This window comes from Dunckerocampus dactyliophorus, chromosome 8 (assembly GCF_027744805.1).
Source record: "Dunckerocampus dactyliophorus isolate RoL2022-P2 chromosome 8, RoL_Ddac_1.1, whole genome shotgun sequence".
Classification (NCBI taxonomy): Eukaryota; Metazoa; Chordata; class Actinopteri; order Syngnathiformes; family Syngnathidae; genus Dunckerocampus; species Dunckerocampus dactyliophorus.
The window spans coordinates 491,367-508,468 of NC_072826.1; the positions used below are offsets into that span (position 1 = coordinate 491,367).

The following is a 17,102-nucleotide window of genomic DNA, read 5'->3' on the forward strand; positions in this document are numbered from 1 at the left end:
TCACAAGAATAAAGTCAATATATTGTGTGAATAAAACATACAATGTAAATGTTGAAATATATATTTTTTAAAACCCAACCGTACTGGAATAAAGACCAAGGCCATGGGTGTCCAGAGTGTGGCCTGTGGCTATTATTTTATTTTTTTATTAGCCCAAGGCACATTCTAAAAATACCACTAAAGAAGAAAAAAAAATGCAGTAATTTTGCAAGAATGACATAAAACATTTGGATAATATCCATAATAGTATGAGGACTTACCAGGAGACAATAAAGTTGTAATATTCTGAGGGAAAACATGTCATATTTAGAAGCATAAAGCTGAAATACCAATGAAAAAATGCTATTTTCTAAAGATGCAATATTATGACAAACTAGAAAAGCACTCCCCAAGCACCATAGTTCCCCCCATATTGTGATTTACACCATAAATATCAGCCCTACATTTATTTCATCTCCAGATTTAAGATTCCTTGGCCATGAAAACGTAGCATTAGCAATTGGATTCATGATGATGTTAGTATTAGTCCAGTAGTTATTCCCCAAAAAATGCATTTTCTTCTGGATCGAACTCCATAGCTTTTGAAGATACAACAAATCCATTGGCACACGCTGGAGTCCACAGTGTCTTGGCTATTCTGTATATCATGTTTTTGTTATGTTTAAAGCTTCATTTGCTGTCTTCCAAAGGTGACAATCCCAAAGGCCGCCTATTTTTTCATATTCTGGATCGTAGTATCCAGGATTATTCCATTATCTGGATCCGTCTTTGATATTTAGTAGAACCTGTTGGAAACTTGTCCTGTATTCAATTTTCCAAGTACTATTACCATTTTTTGTGGAGTTACAGTATATGCAAAAATGCCAAAAATGGTCCTCTCTCGCAATAGGATGGGACAAGTTATAACATTAAGAGAATAACGTCAAAATATTATGGGACTGAAGTCCTAACATGACAAGAACAAGTGTAATTTAATAATATGATTTTTCACGTATATCACCAAGCTCGGTAGGATTGCTCACATGCAATGCTCACGTGCATTACCAGCCCACGTATTCCAATCGTGTCAACCGGAATTTAAAGTGAATCAGCGAGCTCACACTGGTTAAAACGGCCAAGCTTTAGGTGTTAAGTGGGCCCAAGCAGGGTTTGAATGGCCTCGTGTGAGTACAATGAATAATACATCAATTGTATTTACGTTTTCATTTTTTACTCTGGAAAATAATAACGTATAAACACGTAACAATACAGAGTGTAGCGCATATAAGTACCACTGTTAAGATAGTCCACAATTTTTACATGTTTATGTCTTTACGCTTCACTGATTGTGTTTTCTCATCAAGATTTCGCACTTTGTTGGGCGGGCCTCGAACACACCATAACTGCGTGCTGAGACGCGGAAGTTTGCTGAGTTGCAAGTTAATATCTTATCATAAATCGTGAATGGAATAACAACAGACAAGCAATGTTGATTATGTAGACGCGCCTTGTAGGAAGGCCTCCTCTAGCCCGCTAACCTCTAACGCGAGCCTGCCGACCAGGCTGAAGGCCACACCGTGACTCCGATTCCATCGATTATCTTACATGATCATTCATTCATGGTGCGTGCCGACACGTTTTATACTTCAAAGGCATTTATTTAGGGCTGAAACCCGGATTGTGAAGGAGAGGGTTCTGGAGCTGAACCTAATATTCACAACAGTCACTTTCATTGTCAGAGTTGATCCGAAGTCAGAGGAGATTTGTCAGCATCAAGATAGCCGAAGGGTTTGGGGGTGGGAAGCGATCAGTGTGTCAGAAACGGACATTTTTATGGGCGTGTCGAGTCCTTGCGATTTTTCCACCGTTTGCTGGAGGTCCCGAAAAGTAACCCTCAGAGAAATACCTGCTGTCTGCCAAGTTATATCACTCCTTGTCCATGTGTTTAATCCATGAGGAATCCTAAACATTGACAAAAACACATCAAAACGGGTAACACAATCAGTTTCCTCTACAAAATCAATTAGAGTGCATGTCAGTGGGTCATTCATTTAGCAGTTCAGCATAATTACCTGTTTTCTTTTTTCTTATACTCATTTACTTCTTTATTCATCTGGGGCACGAATGTCCCCGCAAACCAAAGGAACACATTTTTATGTAATTATTCAAATTAAACAACGATTCCTGAGAGAAAACGTCTGACAGACCACAATGCAGCGAGACTAATGTGCTCCGAAAACAAAACTCCCCTGAAGCTAAATGAAGGATTCTATTAGATGTCAGTCTACACGTTCTGCCAAGTGACAGCATACTTGCTGGATCAGGTGATAAATAAAGCAGCTTGGTAAATAGAAAACACAGAATCAAAGACACGAGAAAATATGTGTGTAATGTGAATAAAGATGAAAGCACGCCGCCTGTGTGATAAGATCACTTGGCAACAGCGCAGGCTGCGACAGCGCATTACCCTGTGGCAACATCACATTTCACCACTCCTTGACTGTCTATCTAAGCGGCCGCATCCACTTATGTCACAGTGGTAGAGTGTGTGTGTGAGCGAGCACGAGAGAGAGAGAAGGCAGACGTGCACAGATGTTCCTTTGAGGAATGAAGTTCATAAAACATAATCAAGTTACTCAGCCTTTACGCATGTTTAACACACAAAGAACACCTCACATTAACACTTTGCAAACATCCACAGCGCAATTATTTTGATTGTGAGAATGTTGTGGTCTTTTGATTTCTCTCCTCAAACATCTGGTGCGAATAAAGGCTAATGCACGGCCCTCCTGCCAGCCTGCGCACAAACACACACAAATAGAACGGTGCGGTCGGAAGTCGGCAAAAAGGATGCACCTGCCAGAAAGAAATTTTATTTCCAAGCCAAATAGTGTACGTTTCGCATAATGTATACGCCTGTGCATACACGTCCTGGCAGACTGCATGCGCCTAGCTACAACCCTGGACCAAAGGCATCCATCTGCGTTTACGATCCGATGCAAGTTGAAACAAACGTGGCCTTTATCCGGTGGCGGGCGGTGCATTTGGACCCTGGGCTTTCAGTGGGGCCAGAAATGTTGTTGGCAGACGATGTGAGGGCCTGTATCTTTAATAAAAAGCAATAAATAATAACAACATAACATATGTTGCCATTCAAAATGACAGGGATTCAAACACCGGCTCTCTCTTTACCCACAGCGCCATCTAGATCTGTAAGACTGTACATAACTGCCACGTCGCCACAGTGCCTTAATAACTCATCCATCTCAGCCATTTTCCAAAAACAACCGTGTTGAGGACCTGCCACTTTAGACCATTTTGACAAGGCACACAGAATGTTGTGTTCTATGGTTGAATAAACATGGAACCTACCAAAAGAAACATTAGACTCCCTTCTTTCATCACAAAGAAAAAGTCTACCTTTTTCCGTTCTTTAGTAATCAGCAGTGGAACATAGGTAAGTTTCCGGAAAATATCAGTTCCCAACTAAAAAAGGGAGAAAAACAGCTTTTTGTGAAAAGAACTTTCACTTGGACACAAATATGTTTTGCTTTTGTGGCTGCTTAAACATCTAAACAACTACACCAACATGATCAACAAAAAAGGGGTTGTTTTACATCCAAATCATATTTTATTTACAAACACAACACCATGAACTATTTACAATTTTTACATTTGGAACTGAACTATGTGTGCACGTGTGTGGATCCGTTCAAGTTTCCCTACAATGCGTAACCTTCTGCACGCTACATTCCTCCATGCTCTCCCACTTCCTCCTCCCTGTCATGTGTGTTTTTTCCATCCAGATGATCCCTGCCGAGCTCTTATCAAATGCACTTCTGCCGCCTTGTGGCCGTTTTTGTGGCTTAAAATTGCTCTGAAGTGACATCCATGAGTGGGGAGCTGCATCATCACCTCTTTTTGCCTCTCACATAAAAAAATGTAACAGACGAATAAATACGTTGTTGGGATCGAGCATTCGAGTTTATAAAAACAACGTCTTTGGTATTGAATGTGTGTATTGAATGTGCTAACAGTGGACCTAACCAGGTCTCAAGTCGTTGGAGGCTTAAAAGACACGTTTGTGACACTTTTGCATCTGAAGCAAAGCTTTCTGCTGTTCAAAAGAAAACATTTTCTCTGATTATCTTCCTCCCCTGCAATGTGAGGTGGACATCAATTTCCTGCGTCTGCTTCCTCACCAAATCAATCCCCACATAATCCGCAGCCTCCAGCTCCTATCTTGATTCCTCTCCTGAAGATAAGGACACCCGTTATTGTCTTCATTGAGCACGAGTGCTAAGACAGTGAGCGCCAAATTACTCTCGGATTGAGATAAATTTGCCACAAATCACTAATTCAATCAGTCTTCAATGCTGGTTCTGTTTTGAAGTGAGGGGATTATCAACACATCAGTGTCACACTGGAGTCTGGAGGTGTGATACAGACCGCATCAAACCAAAAAGCAAGGCAAGTACTCAGCCTCCTGAGAAGCAGAGAGTAGATACGGTGACGCATTAAATATGACAGGTGTCTTCATGTCCACCGTGGAAATGATTGATTGGTCAACTGAAGAACTGTGTTTGGGATTGTGGTGGTCTTCAGATGAAAGCTACCTGAGAAAATGAATGTGGTGTAGTGGTGAATGGTAGCGCTAGGCTAACAATTGTTTAATGACAAGCGGGATTGCTCCATTGTGGAAGCATTTCACACGTTCCATACTTCTGAGATCTTATCTGATCTACGAGTGCAGTTTCACTAGGCCACGGCTTCCTGAGATGGCAGTTGTATCATGTGATCCCTCCTTTATTGCGATTAATTGGTCCCAGATCCAAACATGATTCCTTATTTACAAATCAAATATTTTAGTACTGTACTTAGAGCACAGACAACCTGTTTACGACCTTCTAAATATGTTTTTCAACATTATTAGAGCCCTCTAGACATGAAATAACATATATAGTCATCAGAGAACCATCACCTGCAGAAGTTCTCTGATGACTCCGCAGTGGTCGGGTGTATCAGAGATGGAAAACATCACAGAGATCACTGACTTTGTGGAGTGGTCCCCGGCAAACCACCTGCTCGTGAATGTGGACAAGACCAAAGAGCTGGTGATCCACTTCAGGAAGAAGGTGACTCCAGTGCAGGCATTAAGGGCCCGAAGGTGGCAGTATTGGACCACTACAAGTACACGATCTAGTCTAGAAGAAGGGCACGAGTAGACTCTACTTTCAATGTGTGCAGCTAGCTGCTGGAGATCTTTTACCAGTTTGTGGTTGCCAGTGACCCACCCACTACATCGGGCAATAGAGGAGCAGCGGAGCTCATCCTCCAAAAGACTCATCCAGTTACGTTCCCACAGTCAACGCTACAGGACTTAATTTATTCCACACACCGTCCAACTCTACAATACCTCAGCTGTCTGTAAACCAGAATTCACAACATTATTGTGCTGTATTTTCTACCCTCCTTTGTATAAGGTGTAAATATTTCTACACACTATTTGTAAACATGCATATCTTCTTTATCTTATATTCTTTTAATCTTATATTATTTGTATTTTATTATATTTTATTCATATTGCATTACACTGAGCTACTGTAACCAAGCAATTTCCCTTGTGGATCAACATAGTCCATCTAAGTCTAAGTCTATATCGTGATACAGTAGACATCATATGAGAAAATAAGCCATTTAAGACATAAAAAGGACCGGCACTCGTGTGTGTTGAAATCAATGTGTGTGGAGGACAGGAAGTGACGTCTGAGATTTAGAGTTGAGTTGAGTTGAGTGGATCACAGTCGCAACGTTATGATATTATGTTATTATTGTTATTGTGCCTGTTATGAGATCACTCAAACGTGCAATAAAAGCCTGTTCTTCTTCTGACAGTCACATTACTGACACCTAGTGACCAGTGCAGAATACTGCTGTACACGTCTTTCAATGCATCTTCCAAGTGCCTTATATTTGTATTTTGGTTCATTTTTGTGGCAAACAATGTGGTTCAATTTAGGCAAACAATATGCAACATTTGCTTAAATATGCATATCCGTCCATTTTCTATGCCAGCTGTCCTCACTAGGGTCACGAGGGTATGCTGGAACCTATCTCAGGTGACTTTGGGTGAGAGGCAGGGTACGCCCTGGACTCTCACCCAAAAGTCAGCTGGCATAGGCTCCAGCATACGATTCTATAACTGTAATATTTATTTGAAAATGCATTTTATTTTTCAATGAAGAAAACTACATTTAAAATCGAGTGCAAACGTGTTATTGGTGGTGGAAATCAATTGAAGAACAAACTTGGACTAATTTGATTCTTACCCTGTTGCCCTACAGATATTTTACATTATTCAATCCAAATACCCATCTTTCTAGTTGGAACTTTTCTTTTGCATGTTAATGTTTAATTGGGGCCCTTGGCTATCCATGAATGAAATGATTCGATATCTGCAGAGAGAAACAAACAAAAAATAAATAAAAGCATATTCTCCATGATGCATGATCTACTGAAAATATCTGTAAGAGTTGAGGGTTCTTTCTTGTCACAGGTGCCATGGCAAAATTCTGCCGTAAATGTTCTACATTAACCGAAAAACACGCTAACCAGGGCATATGCTAACGGAGGTTCGACTGTATAAACAGTAGTTAAAGACACAATTTTGTGTTGCACTTTTGCTGAATTTTTCCAATTCTTGCTGAGGTTTTTTTGGGGTTTAATTTTCATTCTACAACGTGCCGTGCCGCTTATAGCTCTTTATCTAGGGCTGTGACATGATGTTAACTATCGACAATTCAGCCTGTTAGCTTCCTTCATCAGAAGAAATCAATGGTAATTAACTCAATTCAATCCCAGCCATTTTTCAAAACACAACCCCTTCAGTACCGCCTGTTTTAGACGACTTTGACTGAAAGGCACACATAATATTGGGTTGTATGGCTATATGAACATGGAACCTACAAAAAGAAAGACTAGACTCCAGTCTTTCAGCAGAAAAAAAAAAGTTTGTTTCTACCTTTTTCCATTTAGTAATCAGCAGTAGGTAAGTTTCAGGAAAATATCAGTTCCTGACTAAAAAAAGGGGAAACAAAAAAACAGCTTTTTGTGAAAAGATACATTTCAAGCATAACTTTCACTATGACACAAATGTTTTTTGCTTTTGTGACAGCTGAAATATCTAAACAACTACACCAACAAAAACAACACATAAAAGGGTTTGCTTTACACCAAAATCATATATATTTTTTTACAAATATAACATCATGAACTATTTGCAATTTTCATATTTGGCACTGACCTTTGTGTGTGCACGCGTGTGTACGCATGCGCGCATGTTAACATTTCCCTACAATGCGGAACCGTCTGCATGCTACACTCCTCCACGCTCTCTCCCCTCCTCATTCCCGTCATGTGTGTTTTTTTTTTCCATCTTTTATGCCCGCCGAGCTCTTATCAAATGCACCGTGTGGCCGTTTTTATGGCTTAAAATTGCTGAGAAAGTGACATTCAGGGGAGTTTTGTTGCAATGTGTTACAACAGTGACTTTTAATGCAACTGTTGATCCGAAATCAGAGAAGGCGTATGGGATTTTATCTATCTGCCTAAAGAATACCGGTCCATTTACCCGACCACTTCCACACAATCACCAAAACAAAGACACAATTGTGTCTTCCCTATGGTACTCTTTCTTTAACATTGGCCCTGAAGCAGAAGTGTCCTGGCAGTGGCTTCCTATAAGGCTTGTCATCCAGCGCTAATCCAGCAGAAAATGGTCATAAATATTTCTTTCTGCAAGATTTCACATTTCACGCAGTTCCATGGTATTTTCCTCTGACCTCCAGGGAGCACCTAATGCAAAAAACAGAAACTTGTGTTCAAGGCTCACGTTTCTTCGGTCAAATGCAAAACATACTCTGCTCCTTCAAGGCAAAAAGAGGAGTAAAGACACGAAGGTCTTATTTTCTGTGTCATTTACCAGCTGGCACTTCACCGAGCCATCCCATTACGCCGTGTGGAAACTGATAAGCAAGTAAATAACAACAGCCACACTGTGGAGGCCTTGCATGCGTTGCTCTTTCCGTTTGCTGCTAAATGAGGTAAAAATGTTGACGTTATTATCTATTTCAATATAAGACATATTTTATGTACAAAGAAATAAGGTCACAGGAGGATTTATAGCAAGCATTTTCTCAAGCCTGGCTAAGTATTTACGGCTCATGTCATTCAGAGGATGCAGCGCCAACATCACCGTTATTTATGATGAGGCGTCCCGCCGTGGCGTATCATTCCGTAAAAAGAAGGCAGCTATTCACCAGTGAACACCAACCCTCACTATCTTTCTGTCAAATAAGGACCGTGTCACTGCTGAACACGCAGAGGAAATGCTGTTCATCATTCACACTTTGTGCGATGGCTGAACATCAGGCAATCAAATGTACTCAAAGACAAACACTTTGTTTTAATGAGGTCAATACCACAAGTGAACAATCACTGTATTGACCCGAACACTTGATGAATACAATATTATATCAGACCAACCGTGTTTTTTAAAGACAAAATCAAAGACGAAAAATAGAAAAAGCATAAAAATGGCGACATGGACTAAAATAAAAATACAAGAAATGAAGACACATTCCAATTGTGAATGTAATGTTCTACATGGGTCACTAGGTGGCAGTAATTGAGACTCGCACCATACTTGATCAAACGAAACACCAGACTTTTATTGCAGGTTGGAATGATCTCACAACAGACACAATCATCATAATAAAACATAATAATAATAAACATAATCTTAATAATACTACTGTTACAGCCGTAATCCAGTTAAAAGTCAACCCCGAACCCTCGACGTCACTTCCTTCCAACACACACGAGCACATTTCTGCTACGTTTACGATATTGGGTAATACAGTGCAAAGATGACCATAGGGGTGTTACTTCATGTTGGGAGGGCTCTAATAGTACAAAACATTTTCCAACTTTCCCTCTGTGTCCGTGTGTGTATGTGCGCATGAGCCTGTGTGTGTGTGTGCACGCCATTTTTTTTTTTTTTTGGGGGGGGGGGGGGGGGGGGGGGGACTCCGGCGTGTGCGATACAGACAGCAGAGGAAAACTGTAACAGCATAACCACGTAGAGACAAATGATATGTCATCATGTACAGTGAAATAACACGACTATTTACTATGTTTAATAGAAGGACCTGTTCTATCAGAAGCGATCCTTACATGACATCTGACACTAATATACAAAAGAGAATGAAATGGTTACTATATGGTTAAGATATCTGCAAGTGTGGCACACCTCCACCTCCACCTCCACCTCCTGTGATTGTCAGTGTGGCCAAAGACGTGTGGTTTGACACCAAGGAGCAAACTGATGCCCATTGCCCACACTGCGGGTGAAAGAATGAATACAATATAAAAGTCAGACATACTTCAGGAGTTTTACAGCCTGGCTGTGAAGGGGATTCCCTCCATGACTGGCACACACACACATAGAGTACACACCCATGCAACGCAACTTGACCTTTGTAGTCTTTCCTGGGTCCCAAACTGTGCCGTAATTGGACAAGGACTAGGGCCTAATGAAACAAATAAGTGTTTTAAAAGAAGACAGCCCCGCTATCACTTTCAATGGCTTACAGTACCCGGCCAATTCCTTTGGGTCCATTCTATGTTAATTGGATCTACATTGCACTAGCACTGGGGGTGTTAACAAGCACAGTCTATGAATATTAATTACCCTGAAGTTTTATGCATAGGAAAGACTTCACTGATACATATTAATTCTATGAAGTTTTCAAAGTAGTGTGCTCGTTAAAAATGAAGAGGCCGTGCGCGTCGATGTCTTCCCAGGAGGGACTGTGCATTCCTACGTCTCTCAAGTGGCGATCCTTAAAGAATGACCTCCCTAAAATAGCATTATTATTCAACCAAATGTAAACATTGAAACAGCGTTATGACGATGGCAATTAACACCAATCATCTTTGAGTGTGTACTTTGCCACCGGAGGCTCAGTGCAAACAGTTTCTTATCGACAAGATTTAATGCTGCAAAGCACTGTTACGTGTGCGCACGTGTGCAGATTTTTGCGCACGTCTTGATGTGGTGCATTGAGGAGTACTTGTACTCTGTCAAAGACTGATTCTGTGTACACACCACAGCGATGTATAAGGCGCATCCACGAAATTTAGAGGGAATTTGTACATATGTAAACCACGCCGGATTATAAGCCGCAGATGTCCACGTCGTTAAATTGCATACTGTGAGGACCAGGCAGCTCTTTATTTGACTCACTGGAAATTACAGGAGGTCCTCACTCAATATGCATGTCGTCTGAGCAAAGCATTTCATTGGAGGACAAGCGACAGAGAAAATTGATGGGTGACACTGCAATGCTGCATCTGTCCACCAGAGAGAGCCAGAGGAGCCCAGAGGGAGGCTGATGTCAGTGCAGCGTCCCAGCAGGCACCAATGAATGCAATTAGTACTTCTGAAGTAAAAGAGATGTCACAAGATCAGAACTTAGCCATAAATTAGCCTCACTGCCGCAGGGTTCAAAGTTGAAGAAAAAAGTAGCAGCTTATACACCGGAAATAACGGTAATTCTATAATTAGTCATGACTGCAAATACATTTAAATTAGGCCCTGTCCACACAGAAACACTTTTGTTTGGAAATGTTTATTGTTTCAGCGTTGGATTCAGGTGCAAATTTGGCATTGTTAAAACGCTTCCCAGACAAATGTACATCTTGGAATGGTGTTGGGACATCCGTGTACGGACAACGAATCCACTATTTTGATGAAACGACGACGTCACCCTACACTGTGCGGATGACAAGACTGCATGCTTGTGTTTTTGCAGCGTAAATTCATGATTTTATCGGGACTTCTGCAGTGAAAACAAACAAAAAAAGGAATACATTTGAAGACCCACTTCACGTCCCTAAAGGCAAAAAAAACCCCACAAGATGTGAAGGAAAATAGGAGGCCCGGAACTCCTACGACTTCCCTCGATCATGTTTTTTTGTTTAAAAAATATATATGAATGAATAAATAATCAATAAAAAACTATGCATATCTAAGCAGGATTTTTTGGCCTCAATTAAGCAATCAAGCATAAAAATGGCTAAATGAAGTAAGACACACTTATAAGGCATTCAGAAAACACATTGGTGTCTCACAACAGGCACAATCATCCCGAATAAAAATCCCTAATAAAAAAACAGGCTACTGATACGGCCGGAACGCCGAGTTGAAAATCGACTCCGAAACCGCGACTTCCTGTCCGTCCCTCATTCAGCTCCTCCAGCACTGGAAAAGTTTCACGTCTTAAATGGCTCATTTACTCTCATTATGTTTGCTATATTGGGTAATATGAGTGTAAAGATGAGTGTAATTTCAATAAAATACACGATCAAAAATGCATGAAAATTTCTTTTTTTTTGTATCAAGACTTCCTATATTGTTGCACCCCGAATAATTAATTAATTCATTTCCGTTCTTTGCAATTATTTTGAGCACTCATTGTTAATTTGGCATATACTGAGCAGCCAGGACAGAGCGAGCCGTGAGTTCCATTTTCCTCTTTTCCAACACTGGTTGTACACACACAAAAAAAGAGGAAAGACACACATGCAATCACTTACATGCTCATACTTTTCACCCAAATTTTGGTTTTTGGTCCAACCTTCATGGTGTTCAAACGTTGGCGTTCCATGTTAATAAAAGCAGTGTTTTTCTAATAATGATTCTATTTTCACCATGCACCTTCGCAGTTGCATCTATTTTCATTCATCTGTGATTAATAATCACGGATCACACATCAATTGCCAGAACCAGCAGAGAAGTTTTGCTTGTAATAAAACTGTCATGTGCTGTGGTATAAAGACAGATGTTGCCAGTTGTGTGATAACATAATTAAACTGTTCTGAGAGGGATTCCATACAATTATTCAAATTGGCCGAGCCCTATCATTTTACCAATAAAGCAATTTAAGGCAATATGCCGTGTCATAACACTGATGTTATCCTCGTCCACAGATTTTTCAATAAACTGGAGACCGGGGACATATTTTACAGTGTGATCAGGCCTGTGTATGCATCAGTCAGACGAGAAGCAGATGCACCGAGCCCCCTCCAAAGCTCAACGACATGGTGGTCGCTGAGGGTGGCTGAGGAGTGCATTTCCACCTTCTCGAACCTCCGCAGGGGATCATTTATGACTTGCATTATGCAAACAGGAAACCTGTGCCCGCTCAGCTCTTTCTGCAGCCCCTGTAATGCGTGTCATTGTCTCTTCTCGCTACACGCGACACTGTGGGCATCCCTGACGTGCATAGCACAATGTGACAGCGTTCGAGCGTAACTGCGCTGTACGACTTTAAAGGCTTTCATTTACGGTGGTGTGAAAAAGTGTTGGCCCCCTTCCTGATTTCTTATTTTCTGGCATGTTTGTCAGACTAAAATCAGCAAACACATTTAAATATGAGTCAATGACAACACAGCTGGACACAAAACACAGTTTTTAAATTAAACTTTATCATTTAGGGGGGAAAAAATCCATCCAAATTGGATCACTTTTTCACACAGGGCCATGTAGGTTTGAACTTTCTTCCCCTTAATAATAAAAAAGTTCCATTTAAAAATGCATTTTGTGGTCAGTTGTGTTGTTATTGACTAATATTTACATTTGTTTGATGATATGAAACTTTTAAGTGTGACAAACATGCAAAGAATAAGACATCAGGAAGGGGGCAAACACATCCAACATACCCCACCGTATGTATTTGTTCGTTTTTAAAAGTCATTATTATTATTATTTGTTTTTTACAACATTAGTAGAGATTTAAATGGCAAGCCACGGGCCGACTCCCAGGTGACACTTGTTTGAATATTTAGTCATTTAAGAAGCTGAAGTAGCTGAAGACCTTCCCATTAGACTATTTGCAGGTGCAAAATCACAATAATTCCCAAACAGGTTGGTGCATTAGCAATGCGTTTTTGTACAACTGTTTAGACTAGCAGTTACTTCCTCATGAGGGTGTAGTTAAACCACAGCTTCTGCAAAACAAACACTCAGATTTGGTGGGGAGTAAACGTTGTGGAAGCACACAGCACACCCTAATGTTCAAGCATTAGTAAAAAAAAAGATAAAACCTTACTTTCACTATTTCCTTGACAGAAAGGAGTGAGTTCTTTGCTCCATCCTTGAATTCCTATCAAGCTATATTTGAATCATTAATAGACATGCTTGAGTTAAGCTTATGGTCCACCCCCCACCCCCCAATGTGACGAGTCCACAAGATGAATTCCCCTGTCAAAATCAAGATGATCAAACAGATTACAGTTTTTCTTCTCCCGTCTTCATTAATGAGGACTGTCTTTCATTGTTACATGCCCTAATAAGAATAAATGATATGCCAATGCCAGGTTTGTTGTGCCTACACCCAGTAAGGAGGGCTTAAAGACATCTGTACTCGAGTCAGAGACTTGAAGCAGACAGGGCGATGACTGAATGACTACTGTAACGCCCTTTCAACAAATACTAATAAATATGGCAGCACAAATGGCTGTGCTTGCTTTCTGAGCGTTATTGAGGCAACCCCAAGTAGCACTGAACTGGTGAAAACGTAGTCTTTTCACAATAACGCCAAATCCTGGTGTGAAAAACACATTCATCAATGTTGCACCCCTGCTGTATTTGCACAGTGAATCGAAATTTCCCCTGGTGTAGCAAGGGGGAAAAAAAACAAAAACAAAAGTCAACAGGAATAAGGTTTCAGCACAACTGTTTACTCAACTGCGGCCTGAAGTTAGTGAAATTTTATCCCCGGTTTTCTGTGACGACCGCAGTAATAAATTCAGGATGGCTATGCCTTTCTTCTTCACGACATGCTCAGTCTGAAATGGAATAAAGATGGATGGGGGGTGTGGTCTGGGTTGTGATGTACTGTAGAGCCAGTGGGGAGCAGTTCTCAAGTGGCCAAAAGTCCCGACACCAAGGCCCGGTCCACACGGAAACCTTACTGGGATTTTATTGATTGATTGATTGATTTTTTTGGCGGGTTGAAAGCAATTTGCATCCACACTTTCCAGACAGGAAAGGATCACCGGGTGAAAACGGTGTGATACACAAGCACACCTGCATGTGGCGCTGTAAGCAGACACACTGATAGCACCACGTGGAACACCAAAAAGTCCGTCATCTTCCGCTTTGCAGGGCTCATCTCGACCTACGACAAAGTGTCATTACTTCTGTGAGTCATTTTGGAATAAAAAGCAACAAGACATCAGGAGAAGGTCAACTGGGGGAGTCATGTCAGTCTACACATTCACATATTATGTTGGCTTGTCATCAAGGCTCACTTCTGGTCACGTGACAGTGACGTCATCGTTTTTCTAAAACAGTGGTTGAACTTTAGTGTTGGTGCATCTGAGGACTTGATAGCGCTGCTCTCTGTCAGTGGTGTGCAGCAAACACGGGAAGGCCAGGGAACGATATTTGGGCTTCACCATCTTGGTGAAGCTCCATGATCCACAAGTGGCGAAAACATGGAACAGTGGTAAACCTTCCCAAGAGGGGCCGGCCAACCAAAATGACCCCAAGAGCGCAGTGACGACTCATCCAAGAGGTCACAACAGACCCCACAACAACATCCAAAGAACCGCAGGCCTCACTTGCCTCAGTTAAGGTCAGTGTTCATGACTCCACCATAGGAAAGACACTGGGCAAAAACAGCCTGCATGGCAGAGTTCCAAGACAAAAAGAACATTAAGGCTCATCTCATTATTGCCAGAAAACATCTTGATGATCCCCAAATACTGTGTGGTGTGACGAGCAAACGTTGAACTTTGTGGAGGATGTGTGTTCCATTGCATCTGGTGCAAAAGTAACATCATACCAACAGTAAAATGTGGTGGTGGTAGTGTGATGGTCTGCTTCAGGACCTGGAAGACTTGCTGTGATAAATGGAAGCATGAATTCTGCTGAAGGAGAATGTTGGTAACCTCAAGCTGAAAGCAACTTGGGTTCTGCAGCAGGACAATGATCCAAAACACACCAGCAAGTCCACCTCTGAATGGCTGAAGACTTTGGAGTGGACTAGTCCAAGTCCTGACCTGAATCCTATTGAGATGCTGTGGCATGACCTTAAAAAGGAAAAGCCTCCAATGTGGCTGAATCACAACAATCCTGCTAAATTCCTCCCCAGCGCTGGAAGAGACTCATTGCAAGTTGATTGCAGTTGTTGCTGCTAAGGGGGGCCCAGCCAGTTATTAGCTTTAGGGGGCCATCGCTTTTTCACACAGGACCATGTAGCTTTGGATGCTTTTTCTCCCTTAATAATAAAAAGTTTCATTTAAAAACTGCAATAAGTGTTGAGTTGTGTTGTCACTGACTAATATTTACATTTGTTTGATGGTCTGAAACATGTGTGACAAACATGCTAAAAAATAGGAAATAATTTTCTCTGTAAATTGAATGGGTGCGGCTTGCATACCGGTACACTCTGTAGTCCGGAAAGAGCAAGATGGCGCCCTCCGTGGCAGACGTCTCTGTTTCACGCTCTCGTTTTTTTCTATTTTTTTGCTATTTTGTTGTTCTTATTGGACATTCAACGTGCTGCGTTGCATTGCAACATAAGAGACAACTTTTGAACATCGGCGGGGTCCACCATGAGCTTTCGTTCAGCCTCACGGACTGGCTTTCTTCTGCGTCGGGAGGACACAGCAGCTTGTGGGCCTGGTGAGCTGAATGCCGGGCGAGCGAAGCATCCAGGCCGGAGGCGAGGCAGGAGGGGCGGCCTGCGTGCTGGGCTAAAAGCTGGAGAGATCGGAGAGGGCTGTGTGCTCGCGGAGGCCTGGCTGGACGGAGGATATACCGGACTCGGCGGTCCGGTTGGGGACATTTGCCGCTTGCCGAGGAGATCGGACTTCAGCGTCTTGTGGACACAGAGCCTCGGGACTGTTCTCCCCGAATGTTATCAGCATGTAGGCTTTCCCACGAGGGCAAATAGCATCCTGGACCAAGTCTACAGCAACATGAAAGGTGCTTTGGAGGCTCTTCCAAGACCCCACTTTGGAAAAGCTAATGTCTCTTCTGTTGTTGTTGCTTAAATTTATTGGTATTAATGTTTCTTCTGTTCTTATTCATTTTCTTGTGTTTTTCTTTCTTTCTTTGGGAGAATGAACAGAACAAGAATTTTATTGCATAGCAGAACCACCTGTTCTACTGTGCATATGACAATAAAACTCTTGAATCTTAAAATGACGGCATTTATATTCATGAAGGAGTATTTTGATTACTAACTCCATTACTTTAGGGGAAAAGTAACTAGTAAGTACACAAATGATCGTTATAGATTATAGATTGTAGATATGGGGATGCCTCTTGAAGCGGTGCATCACCGACAACTTGGACTAAAATATGGCTACACGTATATGTGACTTCTAGAAGAGGAAGTGAAAGCCACTTTCACTTTGTCAGCTACAAAAAAGATTCTGCTGAAAGATTTGTAATGATTGTTGCTTGGTTCTCCATCTTCACTGGTATTGTTGCTCTCCCTGAGCAAAAAGCTGGCTGATGTGCTGTGACAACAGTCAGCTGCACATCATCACCAAACAGCTCCTGACAACAGCCCGACTTGCACTTCAGCAGAACCAAGATAGCAGAAGACACGCTGATCTTTTCAATGTTGTTTCCTAAAACACGCTGTCGTGTGCCACACATAACACTGACACCAACAGAAAGAGCCTGTCTGGCTGCCTCTAAACGCAGATGGGATGAAATGTATTGGGCTCGGGTGACAAGCACACGGATGCACAACTCTGCACCTCATTGGCTAACAGAGCCGAGCGTGGCATTTCCCTCGAGTGTGAGGTTTGTTTACAATGATGCGAAAGAAAACGCTGTCATCCCGTGGAACGCAGACTGTCAACAAAATCTTGTTGCACCTACACACTTAAAAGATGTCTGAACATCACGATAAATATTTCACTGCAATTCGGACGCCGCCGGTGCGGTAAACACATCTGCAACAAAACACAATCACACAGAGAGAGCACTTTCCCTTATTTAAATATTCAAAAAGTGCCTCAATATACATAAATAATAA

At 41.6% G+C, this 17,102-nt stretch overlaps 1 protein-coding gene across 11 annotated transcripts in view; it reads right to left on the reverse strand.

Annotated features, from left to right (window-relative positions):
• The window catches only part of foxp1b (forkhead box P1b), a 205,417-nt gene that overhangs the window by 81,073 nt on the left and 107,242 nt on the right, over positions 1-17,102 (reverse strand). The window lies entirely within an intron of this gene.